Raw genomic sequence first — 14,799 nt, 5'->3', positions numbered from 1 at the left:
TGCTGCAGCTTCTCCATCAGCGCTTGCTACTTCACCTTGCACTTTTATGTTGCGGACATGGTTCTTTCCTTAAACCTCATGAACCAACCTCTTCTAGCTTAAACTTTTTCTTCTTCCTCACCTTTCTCAGCCTTCACAGAATTGGAGACAGTAAGGCCTTTTTCTGTATTAAGCTTTGGCTTAAGGCAATGTTATAGCTTGTTTGATCTTCTGTCCATTCTATCCAAACCACTCAAGTTTTCTCCATATCAGCAATAAGGCTGTTTCTGTTTCTTATCACTTGTGTGTTCACTGGAGTAACAATTTAAATTTCCTTCAAGAACTTTTCTTTTGCATTCATAACTTGGCTGTTTGGTGCAAGAAGCCTAGCTTTCAGACTGTCTCAACTTTTGACATGTCTTCCTCACTAAGCTTAATTATTTCTAGATTTTGATTTAAAGCAAGAGATGTGTGGCCAAGGCCTTAGGAGTCCACCCCTTGCATCAGTGTGGGCTGGATGTGAGACATGGAGTCAAAGGAGATGATTTTGGAACTTTAAGATTTAATGACTTCCCTGCTGGGTTTCAGCTTTCATGGAGCCTGTAGCCCCTTTGGTTTGGCCAATTTCTTCCTTTTGGAATGGGAGTATTTACCCAATGTCTATACCCCCATTGTATCTTAGAAGTAACTAACTTGTTTTGATTTTATAGGCTCATAGGCAGAAGGGACTAGCCTTGCCTCAGATGAGACTTTGGGCTGTGGACTTTTGAGTTAATACTACCTAAGACTTTGGGGGACTGTTGGGAAGGTATGATTATATTTTGAAATGTGAGAAGGACATGAGATTTGGGAGGGGCCAGAGCAGAATGATATGGTTTGGATCTGAGTCCCTGCCCAAATCTCACATCAAATTATAATCCCCAATGTTGACATTGAGGCTTAGTGGGAAGTGATTGGATCATGGGGGCAGTTTCTAATGGTTTAGCACCCTCCCTCTAGTGCTGTCTGTGATAGAGTTCTCCCAAGAACTGCTAGTTTAAGAAGTGTAGCGTCTCCCTGCTGCTCCTGATCCTCCATGTGAAGATGTGCCTTTTCCCCCTTCACCTTCTGCAGTGATTGTAAGTTTCCTGAGGCCTCCCTAGCCATGCTTCCTGTACGACCTACAGAACTGTGAGTCAATTAAACCTTCTTTCTTTATAAATTACCTAGTCTCAGGTAGGTCTTTATAGCAATGTGAGAATGGATTAATACAATGTGTAGCTCTCCTTTTCACGTGAACACTTAGAGGCCATTGTAGGGTTATTAACTGGCCTAATTCCAATAGTGTTGTGTCTCAGGGAATAGAGAGGCCTTAAGAGAAAGAGAGAGATGGGGGAACAGCTGGTAAATGGAGCAGTCAGAACACGTTATCAATTAAGTTCACCACCTTATACGGGTGCCGTTCATGACACCACAAAACAATTATAGTAGTAGCACTAAAGATTGCTGTCATCACCGATCACCGTAACAAATATAATAGTAATTAGAAAGTTTAAAGTATTTCCAAATTAGCAAAACGTGGCACAGAGATGCAAAGTGAGCACGTGCTGTTGGAAAAATGGTACAGATAGACTTGTTCTACACCGGATTGCCACAAATCTTCAATTTCTAAATAAACAAATAAATAACATCTGAGAAACACAAGAAAGCAAAGTACAATAAAATGAAATACACCTATATTTACTTAAGAGAAAAGAAAGCTACTTCCGTGCAAAGATGTGTACATGTATGTTCATTGCAGCTTTATTTGTAGCAGCCAAACAAGAAACAAGAAAAAATATTTTGGGGGAAAGCGTTGGCTTTCCACAAATAAAACCATTGGAACGCTTATTTTGGCAAGATTTTGTTGCCGGGAAGAAAAAAACGTCTGATTTTTTGAATGCATTCTTCATTGAGCATGCTGGTGAAGGATTTGAGTGATCCTCTCACTGAATACTAGCGGCTTTCTCTTCCTCCAAGCTTCTCTTTGCTCCTCTGGAGGGATAAAGGAGTAAAAAAGTTAGGATGGGAAGGAGGGGAAATGGAGCTGGTCTTTAACTTCAAGCATGATTGGTTTTCTCCTGAGGTATGTGAAACCAAAAACAATCCACCACCGGAAGGAGCATTGCCCTTCCAAAAATGAACCCACTTAATCTGTATGAGAAAACTGTGTTCTTCATATTAACATGAAGGAGCTGTTTTTTTGCAAAATAACCAGTGTCCTTGCCATTCCTGTGCTAAGGGCTCCTGTGCTCCTTCCTGCTCTGGTGACTTCCGGAGCTTCCTCATTCTACACAACAGCGAATGGTGGCAGTCAATCTGGCTTCTCTCCACCGCATGGGGCTTCTCTCATGACCACATTGAGGATTAGGTGGTGGAATTGAAGCAGGAGTGTGCAGAAAGAAGTTTCAGTTCACTCTGCCACAAATGTACTATTTCCTCATGTAGACCAAATCCCAGCACACCACACATTAGCTCGGCAAACTCCTTAACTACTCTGAGCCTCAGTTTCTCCATCAATAAAATAAATTTAATAATGTTGGCCCCGGTAAGGTCAACATTATTTATAACCCTTCGAACAGGGTTGTTGGAAGGGTTGTAAGTAATCTGTGGATCATTCCTTCCCTGGGATCTGGAGCTCATTTAGTGATAGATACTATCATTATTGTTATTACTCTTACATTAATGTATGCACCATACAAATGCATATATTTACATTACAAATCAACCTGGTTAATGAATACAAAGCTGCAATCGTACTTTCTTTTTAATTAACTTGCTGTGCCAGAGAGGTAATAAAAGGAATGAAATCAGCATTTTTTTCTCAATGTGCCTTTCATCAATTAAGCATCTCGGTAAGTGCCTCTTTCCAAGGCTACAAATATTCCTGTCCCAACGCTTGTGGGTGAGCAGGGCCAGATGGAGAGGGTAGTGTGTCACTTCTCTGCTGTTCTGCCCTTATGCCCTTTGCAGAGAGGAGCCTGCTCAGGGCATTTGCTTGTGAGTTGTGTGATTATGACTCCAACCTTGCAGAACCTTGACAGGGAGCAAAGAGTCCTGGGTTTTCATCAGGTGCTGCCAGTGGGTCTTTTCCATCTGACATATTAATTCCTGCCTCTTCCTGTAAAGATAATTCACGCTTCTTGGCGGCATTGTGCAGTGCACAATGCCGGGTGCCAGGAATCTCCTGCAAACTTCAGCAGGGCTGCATTGTAATGTGCCACTAGATTAATCCAGCCATCTAAAATGCATTTTTAAAAAGCCAAAGGTCCTTCCCATGAATAACCTGGTGGGTATTTGAGCTTCATTATAATTTCCCTCTAATGGAGTTTGGGGAAATGAAATGGGAGTTATTAGCCAGATTTATAAGGCTGTCTACTGAGAAAATAGGGATGAAGAGAGGCTGACTTAGCAGACAAGGTGCATTGGCTACCTCCCTAGCCAAGGAGAAAGAGCTGGCCCACAGTTTGCAAAGATGGAAAATATCCTTACCCAGCAAACACTTTTCCTGTGCTTCCAACAGAAGGCTGGCTGTGCTTTCATAATCTGAGGAAGCACTGCACATACATCCTCCAGCGGCCCCCTTTCTACACCTGAGTTTTGGATTCAACACCCCACTCTCAGAGCGCATCATGTCAGTGATGCAAATGGACTGTGCATGAAAACTCTCCCACTGGTCTTTGGAGGGTGGAAAACCACTTCATTCAAGTGCAGACACACATGTTGTATTGGAAATGGCTGGCCAAGGTTCCTGAAGGAGGAGGAAGCACTTGCCCTCCAAATGAAGCCAAGACAGACCCTGTTGCCTGGAAGAGACAGGCCTGGTGAGGCAAGAGCCTGGGGGCTCTGCGCAGCCAAAAGATGTCATGCAGCCACCGGCTACCCTGCGAAGGCAAGGGGGGCTTCTCGTGGTGGGCAGGAACTGCTGGGCCTGCAGTCGAGCTGTTTTCCACTTGTCTAGGGTATACCAGCTGCCTCTGCACTGTGCTTAGATGAGCAACTATAACACTGATGTTCTTGTTAAGGAACTGCATTGGTTTGCTGGGGCTTCCATAACAAAGTCCACAGACCGAGTGGCTTACCCAACGGAAGTCTGTTTTCCCACCATTCTGGAAGCTGAAAGCCCGAGATCAAGGTATGGGCAGGTTTGGTTTCTCCTGGGGCCTCTCTCCTTGGCTGGGAGGCGGCCAGCTTCTTGCTGTGTCCTCACATGGCCTTTCCCCTGTGCAAGCGCATCCCTGGTGTCTCTGCATCTTCTTGTTATGACACAGTGGTATTGGGTAAACATCCACCCCAATGACCTCATTTTAACTTAATTACCATTGTAAGGATGCTGTCTCCAAAACAGTCACATTCTGAGGTGCTGAGGGTTGAACTTCAACAGATGTACTTGTAGGGACCAAATTCAGTCCATAGCAGGGACTTTTAGACTTCTTATTTATTTATTACTTTATTTTTATTTTTTAAGATGGAGTTTCACTCTTGTTGCCCAGACTGGAGTGCAGTGGCACGATCTCGGCTCACTGCAACCTCTGCCTCCTGGGTTCAAGTGATTCTCCTACCTCAGCCACCTGAGCAGCTGGGATTACAGGTGCCAGCCACCACGCCGGGCTAATTTTTTGTATTTTTAGTAGAAGAGGTTTCACCATGTTGACCAGGCTGTTCTCAAACTCCTGACCTCAGGTGACCCACCTGCCTTGGCCTCCCAAAGTGCTGGGATTACAGGCATGAGCCACTGTGCCTGGCCAGACTTTTTATGATCGCAATGTTCATATAAAGCCTTAATTGTCACTGAGGACCGGGTATTTACTGGACTTCAGCTGCATCTTCAAAGCTGACATGTGAGGCAGGTCGCATTATTGTTCACACTTTACAGATGAAGAAACTGAGGCACTCTGCCGTTAAGCACCTCGTCTGGTTAGTGGCAGGATTGCACCCATATCACAGGCTGCCGAAGCCTACACTTCCGATCGCCACGTTATTCTGCCTCTTCTCCTGCGTTTGTGACAGAAAAATGTGCACACTCTAGAAGATAAGAAAGAAAAGAAAAGCCACCCACAACTTTCTCCACCTGGGCTTTGTATGTAGATGTGGATTGTGTGACCTACTCCATTCTCCTGTCCTCGTTCCTCCTTCACACCGGCTAACGTCTTTGACACAGGATTGTTGGTGGCAAGGCCAAAGGAGAGCTGTAGGGACTTAAAAACTGTGTCTGCGGCCTGGCGCAGTGGCTCACACCTGTAATCCCAGCACTTTGGGAAGCTGAGGCAGGAGGATCACTTGAGGTCAGGAGTTCGAGACCAGCCTGGTCAACATGGTGAAACCCTGTCTCTACCAAAAATACAAGAATTAGCCAAGTGTGGTGGTGGGTGCCTGCAATCCCAGCTACTTGGGAGCCTGAGGCAGGAAAACTGCTTGAACCTGTGGGGCAGAGGTTGCAGTGAGCAGAGATCAGGCCACTGCACTCCACCCTGGGCAACAGAGTGAGACTCTGTCCAAAAAAAAAAAAAAAAAAAAAACTGTGTCTGCAAAATATAAAAGAGCATGGGACAGTGTTAAGGATACAGGGTTGGGGGTAAGCAGCAAAGCAGCAAGTTCCTTAGCAATGTGTGCAGTGTGAGCCCAATTTAAAACAAAACAAAACAAAAAAATTATCACTGGAATTCTAGGTAGATCTCTGGCTACTGGGCCTATGGGTGATATTCATTTTCCTCCTATATTACCTATATGTGTTTCCCATATTTTTTTAAATGTGCTATAATGAGCATGTAGATACAATGACCTCTGAAAGCAGAAGTAAAAACAATAAATGTCATAAGAGAAAAATGAAACTGTGCTGGCTCACAGCACCGCAGGTCCGATTCACTGATGCAGTCTCCATTCTGGAAGATTTCTCTGTTTGCCCCCAGAAGAGAAAACAAAGGCAGCAGACGGAGTCTGTGAGGAAATCTACTGGAAACAACATCCTGAGTGAGGAAAGCGACAAAAGAGCCACCTCCCTAAAAGCAGCCCAAAGTGGCCATTCAAATAGTAAAAATGACGCAGGGATTTGGAAACAAAGTCCCAGCTTGCAGTCAGAGCTTCCTGAGCCAGTGAAAACAGCAAGTGCGGAAGAAGCAGCCCAGGCTGCCCCGTGTCCCCAGGGCCCATGGCTGCCACCTTTGCCAGGACCCCTGGGGGCTCAGAGAGAGCTCCATTCTTCTCCTCCCAGGTGAAGGGTCAGCCCCGTGCCTCAGATGCCCAGCAGTCTAGGGGACATGCCAAGTTTTGCTTGTGGGGAGCAAGGCTGCCCTTGGGCAGGAACCCAGAAGTGGCCTGAGCTGGGCTGGGCATGTGTTTCACCTCAGGCCACCTGCTTCCTGCTGGGCTGCACAGCCGGGAGCCAGCGAGGCGGACACAATGGGCAAGACCCACGTCACTTTCTTAGGGGAAGAAAATTACTCTTTGTGGACCAAGAGATCAAGACAGGATATCTATAAGTGTTTAAAGAAAAGCCCAGTCTGCAGTTCCCTCCCTCCCTCCCTAAGCACTTCCGAAATGTCCCTCAACACACCCGGCTCTTTAAATATCCAAACCCAGAATAAATGTGCACGCAGCATTTCCCCCAGCAACTGGGTCCACGCGGCTGCCAGCTGAGTCACAGATGTTAGAGCTGGGCCGGGCCTCTGAGATCACCAAGTTCAGGCTAAGAGCAGATTGACCAGCTCTCGGTGCTTCTCCCTTGTGCAGACACTTGCTGGCTGTGTCACTGCTGGACCCCTCTCCTCTCCCAGTGGCTCCCTGGGCTGTGCTGGTGCCACTCAGGTCTCCCTGTGCCCTTAATAACCACTGAACCACCCAGCCTAGGCTGCTAGGGCCACCGGATGCTTTTAAATGAGATGCTGAGTCTAGAGAGGCGAAAGAACTCCCTGCGTTGCACAACTTGTTCCTGGCGTAACTGGAGCTAAAACCTGGCGTGACTCGCCTCCTCCAGCTCTTTCCTGGACTCTTACGGACGTCTTGGGTCTGATGATTGTTTTGTGGGGCCGTCCTGTGATGGTGTGGGTGATTGCTATAGATTAGAAGTTGCTGAATGTACTTTCCTTCAGATCCCTCCAGATAGGTTTAGACAGGCGTTTTCTTAAGTTTTGGATTTTTATCAACTTGGACTATATGTGTGGTTTGGTTTTGTTTTTCATAAAAATTCTTTTTGGCCTCTGGTAAAGATAACTTCCACCAGACCTCAAAATGTGAAACAGATACAAGCAGAGCTGATCTGGTTGGAGCAGGAGCAGAATCCCAAAGCTCCCTCTCCCACAGCCTCCTTGTGCTGCACACCTCCACCCCCGCCCCCCCACCCCCAGCCATGTCCTGGGACTTGGAGCTCTGAGCAATCATTTGCAAAACACTGGGCTGTCAGTATCTGATGGACTTGCTCATATCTGAGAATCTGTGATTCGTGATTATGTGACTGTAGATAATGAAGGAAACCTCCCCAGGTTCCTACCCTATCCTCCACCTAACTTGGCAGCATAGAGTAACAAATAAGGATGAGGAGAGACCTGACAGGTGTGCTGAATTTAAATGCACCCAGGGGTCATCAGTGAAATGTACACGCCCAAGCCCAACATAAATCATTCATTCCTTCATTCCTCCAACAAAAATTGACTGCTAGGCACAGCAGATTGTATGCAGGAAAGTAATTCACAGCCTTTATTCTTAAAGAGGTTTGGGTTTTATGTAAGAAAATCTGACATCTAAATACAAAAAAAAAAATTATAAACACTTCCAATATAATGTTTTTCAGATTTTCATGATCAAGAGCCACCCTTTCCAGCAAGAATCACCATCAATGGCTTCATGGAAGAAGCAGCATTTGAAGAATAGTGTGATTTTGATAGGTGGAGCTGGGAGAGGACAGCACTTCAGAATGAGGAAGCAGCGTGCTCAAAGGCCTGGGGGCCGTGTGGTCATACAGGCTGAACCGTATTCACCTCTTGGAAGCACATTCAGGTAATAGTGAAGGGAAGGGCAGCCATGGAGTCAGTCACGTGGCAGCCCTGCTGGAAAGCACAGGTGTGTTCAGGAAATCCTGAGCTTGGGCAGACTGTGGGAGGGGTCCAAATGGGGAAGCAGAGAGATCAGGCAGGGACCTGGGCACAGAGGGCCTGGAAAGTCGGGCAAAGGCACCGTAGCTCCACTCTGCACACAATGGGAGGTTGCTAAGCGTTTTTGAGCAGGTAAGTGACAACAGGGTCAAGATTTCAGAAGCTGGGCCTAGCCATGGTATGAGGGTGAAATGGGAGGAGAGGGATGGAAGGCCAGGGCATGGTTGAAATTGCCGCTGCAGTGAAGGGGACAGGGAAGGGGCCAACTGTTGGGGGCAGGTGGTGCGGTTGGAAAAGAAGGGATAGGTGCAAGAGAATTTTTTTAAGTCCCGGGAAAATCAACCAGGTTTGACAAATAACTGACTCTGGAGGTCAGAGGAGTGCAACAGTCAGAGGGACCAGTCAGCCTGTTCTGGGAACCTGGGGAAGGCGTAGGGATCTTTTGCACTTTTACAGGAGACCACAGGGGTTTCTGCAACTGGATAGGCAAACGAGAAGTTCGATTTTAGGCCCGGGATGTCTGAGATGTTGGAGAGAGAGCCACTTCAAAGTACCAGCTTTACCCCAAGCAAGGCTTTCTTTATGTCACCACACACACGTACACAAAGACTCCTCTTAGTGTTGATAGTAAAACAGTCTGACTTGGAAGGAAGGTTATCGATTCCACTAGGCCCCATACTGCATTTCCTCCATCTGATTTTCTCCCCTTCTTCTCTCCTTCCCAGGCAACATGGGGCTCAATGCGAGAGAAAGCTAAAAATGCAACTTCCTTGTGGCAAACATGGGCAACGATTAGAAGAGCAAGGAAGGGGAATTCCCCCCGGCCCCATATTTTCCAGCTGAGCTGTGCTCGTCAGGCTAAACAGCGACAAAAATAATCACAGTTGCTTGCCACTTGGAATATTATTATCTGAACAGTTGGTGGATGTGAACTGTTTTTAAAACAGGCTATCAAAACAAACCCGGGGAGAACATCTGTGGGGCCACGGGCCTGCGAGTCAGCTGAGGAAGGAAGCCATAACCCAGCAGCCTCTCCATCAAGTGTCCTTGCAGGGTAGGCAAGGGGGCGTCCCAAAGATCACCAGGGTGGGGTGGGATGGCCCAGGGTGGGAGGAGGCAAAAACAGGAAAGCAAGGGTCCAGCATGCAAACCAATTCAGAGCAATATACAGAAATGCAACTTCTAGAAACAATGAGGCGTAGGTAACGTGGGACCTCGAGCAGCGATGGGAGGATGGGGTAGCTGCAGGCTCCACTGAAATCGCTTTAGGGCCTGGGGACATCTGCAGTGAAAACATCACATGTTATTTTTAGCCATAAGTTGAAATCCATGTTATTTAGTATGATGTTTATAAAAAATAAATGGTAGGCAGCCTTTCCTTCCTTGCTTCTCCAGCCGTCGAAGAAACGTTTTTAGGTGCATACTTCTCTGCTTTGTTTAGCTTATTTTGCTTTTTAAAAACTGTAACAAATGAGGGCAAGGATAACACCTGTTTATTATTTAAAAGCTCGAATGAGGCCCAGGCTGAGGCACCTGAACTTCCTGGAGAGAAAAGACAGGGAACCAGAGAGTGGGCGCCGCGGTGGGAGAGCCGTGTCCCGCAACGCCCGGATCCCTTCTTTGCTTCTCTTTGACCTGGGGCAGGGAACAGCTTTCAAAACAAAATTCTTGCAGGGGGTTTTGTTTGTGGTCTTCGTGTGTGGTGAATTTTTTTTAAGTAGAGAAAGGATTTCCACCGGCAGAATTGCTTCCTCCCCTCTCTTCTGGTCCCCTGATCCCCTCAATAAACCTTATAAACACCCCCCGACTCTCTCTCTCTCAGGTCTCCCCATTGTGTAGGGTGCTTGTGTAAAAAGTAATTGCACCCTGTGGTTGAAGAATAAGCGAGCAGGTTTGATGTTTCAGGGGACAAGTTCAATTAAAGGAGGGAATGGAGATTATTTGAATGCCCTCTGGGCTGCAGATCTAAGGTCAGTTTTATTAGTAATTCTCCACTCAGTTTTATTAGCCATAAATACGATATTTTGATCTTAAAAACAAAAGCAACTGATGGCCCATGGATTCGTGTGCCAACTGCAGCCTGGAGGTATAACGAGGCGGACAGTGATTGGAGGTCTGGCAAGAAGCCTGTAATCTTCGATGCAGACGCTCTAGAACTGTCTTCCTCCTCTGCCCTGCCTCTCTGGGGTCCCGTACAGAGAGCCCTGCCAGCCTCCCTGAGCCACGTTCTCTCTCTCTCTCCTCCCAGCCATGAGAAACCACAGCTTTGGGGATCCCATGGCCCCAACAAGGATGGAGAGCTGTCTAGCCAGAGCTGAAGGGATGGTCTTGGAGAGCTGCGAGACCAGACAGCATCTCTGGGGGGCCTGGGAGGCAGGAGGGCCAGGAGGATTCCTTCTCTAAGAGCCTGTCACTACTGGGGGCTTTCTGTGCCCAGCATGAGGAGAACTTCATCCTTCAGCAATCACAGGCTCTCCAGATGAGTCCTTGAGAAGGCCAGAGTAGAAGCAGCTTTGGAACTGGGTAATGGGTAGATGCTGGAACTGTTTTGAAGTGACTGCTAGAAAAAGTCTGTAATGCTTTGAACAGAGCATTAAGGATGATTCTGGTGAGGGTGCAAAACAAGAGAATAGATACAGAGAAAGACTAAAACTTCTTAGAGATTACCTACCTGGTTGTGAGCAAAATGCTGTTGGGAACATGGACAGTAAAGGCCATTCTGGATGAGGTCTCAGATGGAAATGAGAGCCAAGACCATGCTTGTTATGAAGTGGCAAAGAACTTGGCTGAATTGGGTTCCTGCCTGAGAGCTTTATTGAAGGCTGATACGGTTTGTCTCTGTGTCCCCACCCAAATCTCATATCAAGTTGTAATTCCCAATGTTGGAGGAGGAACCTGGTGGGAGGTGATTAGATCATGGAGGTGGACTTCCCCCTTGCTGTTCTTCTGACAGTGAGTGAGTTCTCATGAGATCTGGTTGTTTAAAAGTATGTAGCACTTCCCCTTTCACTCTTTCTCTCCCACTCCACCATGTGAAGAAGGTGCTTGCTTCCTCTTCACCCTCTGCCATGATTGTAAGTTTCCCCAGGTCTCCCCAGCCATGCCTCCTGTAGAACCTGTGAAACTGAGTTGATTAAACCTCTTTTCTTTATAAATTACCCAGTCTCAGGTAGTTCTTTATAGCAGTGTGAGAATGGACTAATACAGAAAATTGATACCAGAGAAGTGGGGCATTGATATACCTGAAAATGTGGAAGCAACTTTGGAACTGGGAAATGAGCAGAGGCTCAGAAGAAGATAGGAAGATGAGGGAAAGTTTGGAACTGCCTAGAGATTTGTTGAATGGTTGTGACCAAGATGCTGAAAATATGAACAGTGAAATCCAGGCTGAGGTGGTCTCAGATAGAGATGAGGAACTTATTAGGAACTGGAGTAAAGGTCACTCTTGCTATGCTTTAGCAAAGAGACTGGCAGGCATTGTGCCCCTGCTCTAAAGATTTGTGGAGCTTTGAACTTGAGAGAAATGATTTAAGGTATCTGGCAGAATAAGTTTCTAAGCAGCAAAGTATTCAGGATATGGCCTGGCTGCCTCTAATAGCCTACATTTATTTGCATAAACAAAGAAGTGACCTGAAACTAGAACTTATATTTAAAAGTGAAGCAGAGCATAAACGTTTCAAAACTTTTCAGCCTAAACATGCAATAGTAAAGAAAAACCTATGTTCTGAGGAGGAATTCAAGGCTGCAGAAATTTACATAAGTAAAGAAGAGCCGAATGTTAATAGCCAAGACAAAGGGGAAAATGCCTCCAGGGCATTTCAGAGACTTTAGGGGCAGCCCCTCCCATCACAGGCCTGGAGGTCTAGGAGGGAAAAATGGTTTCATGGGCCGGGCCCAGGACCCTACTGCTCTGTGCAGCCTTGAGACATGATGCCCTTCATCCCAGCCACTCCAGCTCCAGCCATGGCTAAAAGGATCCAAGGTAAGCTTGGGCCACTGCTTCAGAGGGTAAAAGTCCCAAGTCTTGGCAGCTTTCATGTGGTGTTGAGCCTGTGGGTACACAGAGGCAAGAGTTGGGGTTTGGGAGCTTCTGCCTAGATTTCAGAGGATGTATGGAAATGCCTGGATGTGCAGGCAGAAGTCTGCTGCAGAAGTAGGGCCCTCATGGAGAACTTCTACTAGGGCAGTGCAGAGGGGAAATGTGGGGCTGGATCCCTCACATGGAGTCCCCACTGGGGTACTGCCTAGGGGAGCTGTAAGAAAAGGGCCACTGTCCTCCAGATCCCAGAATGGTAGATCCACCAACATCTTGCACCATGTGCCTGGAAAAGCCACAGTCACTCAATGCCAGCCTGTGAAAGCACCTGTGGGGGCTGTACCCTGCAGAGCCACAGGGGTAAAGTGGCCTAAGACCTAGCGATCCCACCCCTTGCATCAATGTGACCTGGATGTGAGACACAGAGTTAAAGGAGATTATTTTGGAGCTTTAAGATGTAATGACTACCCTGCTGGGTTTTGGACTTGCAAGGGGCCTGTAGTCCCTTTGTTTTGGCCAATTTCTTCCTTTTGGGTTGGGGGCATTTACCCAATGCCTGTTCCCCCATTGTATCTTGGAAGTAACTAACTTGTTTTTAATTTTACAGACTCATAGGCAGAAAGGACTTGCCTAGTCTCAGATGAAACTTTGAACGTCAACTTTTGAGTTAATGCAGGAAAAAGTTAAGACTTTGGGGGACTATTGGAAAGGCATTATTATGTTTTGAAATGTACAAGAGACATGAGATTTGGGAGGGGCCAGGAGTGGATTGATATGGTTCGGCTCTATGTCCTCATGCAAAGTTCATGTCAAATTATAATTCCCCATGTTGGAGGAGGGACCTGGTGGGAGGTGATTGGGCTTATGGAGGCAGATTTCTCCCTTATTGTTCTTCTGATAGTGATCAGAAGATCTGGTTGTTCTCTGGAAGAGATCAGTACCTAGGGCCCAGCAGGAAAACAGGTGGCCAACCAGAGAGCTGGAATGGGGAGCAGAGGGACCGGGGAGCCTGCGGTCTGCAGCAGTGAGAGGTGGGCACAGAGCCAGCCTGGGAGGTGAACGGCACAGGACATTAGAGGCAGGACAGGCCTCACAACTATTGCCATACATCCCTTCTGCCTCTTGGCTTGGGTTTGGAGAGACAGACCTAAGCCAAGATCTCGCAAGATCTGGTTGTTTAAAACTGTGTAGCACTTCCCCGTTTGCTCTGTCTTCCACTCTGCCATGTGAAGAAGGTGCTTGCTTCCCTGTCACCTTCTGCCATGATTTTAATTTTCCTGTGGCCTCCCCAGCCATGCTTCCTGTACAGCCTGCAGAACTGTGAGCCATTTCATTTACATATTCTTTGTAAATTACCCAGTCTCAGGTTTGTTTGTTTTTTTTATAGCAGTGTGAGAACAGACTAATAAAAAGGCAGAAGTTAAAGGCAATGAACTATGATATCTGGTGGAAGAAATATCTAAGCAGCAAAGCATTCACGGTGCTGTGTGGCTTCTTTGAAATGCATATAGTAAGATTCAAGAGAAGATAAATGATGTAAAGATGAAATTTATCATTAAAAGGGAAGCAGAGTAGAAATATTTGGAAAATTCTCAGACTGGTCATATAAAGAATAAAAAGTGTGTTTGTATAGGTGGGAACTGAACAATGAGATCACTTGGACTCGGGAAGGGGAACATCACACACCGGGGCCTATCATGGGGAGGGGGGAGGGGGGAGGGATTGCATTGGGAGTTATACCTGATGTAAATGACGAGTTGATGGGTGCTGACGAGTTGATGGGTGCAGCACACCAACATGGCACAAGTATACATATGTAACAAACCTGCACGTTATGCACATGTACCCTAGAACTTAAAGTATAATAATAAAAAAAAAAAGTGTGTTTGTGAGAGAATACTAAGAGTGTGACCAAGCCGCTGTTTGCTCCTCTTTTTATAAAAGTGAGAGTGAGAGATGGTGAGAGGTGAGTTGGGAAGGGTGAGGAGGAAGGCAGTAAAAATGAGATCAAGATGAGAGAAAGGTGTGGGGTAAAGGGAAGGAAATGGGGCTGAAAAAAATGAAAAAGAAAGGAAACTCACGTTTATTCCACTTTTCCTGAGTGCCAGAAGAATATTAGGCATCTGCTGGGGCAGAGAGCCCCACACAAAGGTAATTTCATGAATGAAAGGAGGTTCCATTCATTCATTTGTTCATCAGATATGTTTTGAAGCATTTCCTATGTGTCAGACACTGTTGTAACCATTGGTCACATGACAGAATGAAACCAAGGTCAATGCCTGCCCTCATGGGGTCATGTGGACTGGGGCAGTGTAGAGTGCTGTGGATGTTAGCTCACTCACTCACAGCAACTCCAAGAGGCTTGGAGAAGGTTACTGACTTGCTCAAGGTCCTGTGGCCAGTAAGTGGTCAAGAGGGCCTTTCAATGAGGATTTCCTTGGCTTTAAGTCAAAACCCACTGAAAAAAGGAAAGTCCTGTGCTTTGAGAGGGCCACAGCAGGAAGTACCCAACATTCTTATGGGAATGGTACCAAGAAAATGCAGGCATCTCTGACAAAGCTGCCCTAGAATGGCTTCACTGGTACCTGGGGGCACTTCATATTGGCATTGAGAACATTAATTCCTCCCGAATTCAGGAGCTGAAGTTCAGGCATGGGCTGTGGAGCTGGCCTTGCGATT

General features: G+C 46.5%; 1 long non-coding RNA gene across 1 annotated transcript in view; it reads left to right on the top strand.

The window, feature by feature from the left end:
* LOC105479936 (uncharacterized) overlaps positions 1 to 11,242 on the top strand; it is a 37,964-nt gene extending 26,722 nt beyond the window's left edge. The window contains exons 3-4 of the long non-coding RNA XR_986177.2: positions 7,784 to 7,989; positions 8,810 to 11,242. This is a non-coding gene — a long non-coding RNA (uncharacterized lncRNA). The remainder of the gene's footprint in view (positions 1 to 7,783; positions 7,990 to 8,809) is intronic.
* Positions 11,243 to 14,799: the final 3,557 nt, after the last annotated feature.

Source organism: Macaca nemestrina, chromosome 9, assembly GCF_043159975.1.
Source record: "Macaca nemestrina isolate mMacNem1 chromosome 9, mMacNem.hap1, whole genome shotgun sequence".
In the NCBI taxonomy this organism is placed as follows: domain Eukaryota; kingdom Metazoa; phylum Chordata; class Mammalia; order Primates; family Cercopithecidae; genus Macaca; species Macaca nemestrina.
Note: the sequence above shows the minus strand (reverse complement) of the source record. Positions and strands in the feature narration are given on the sequence as shown.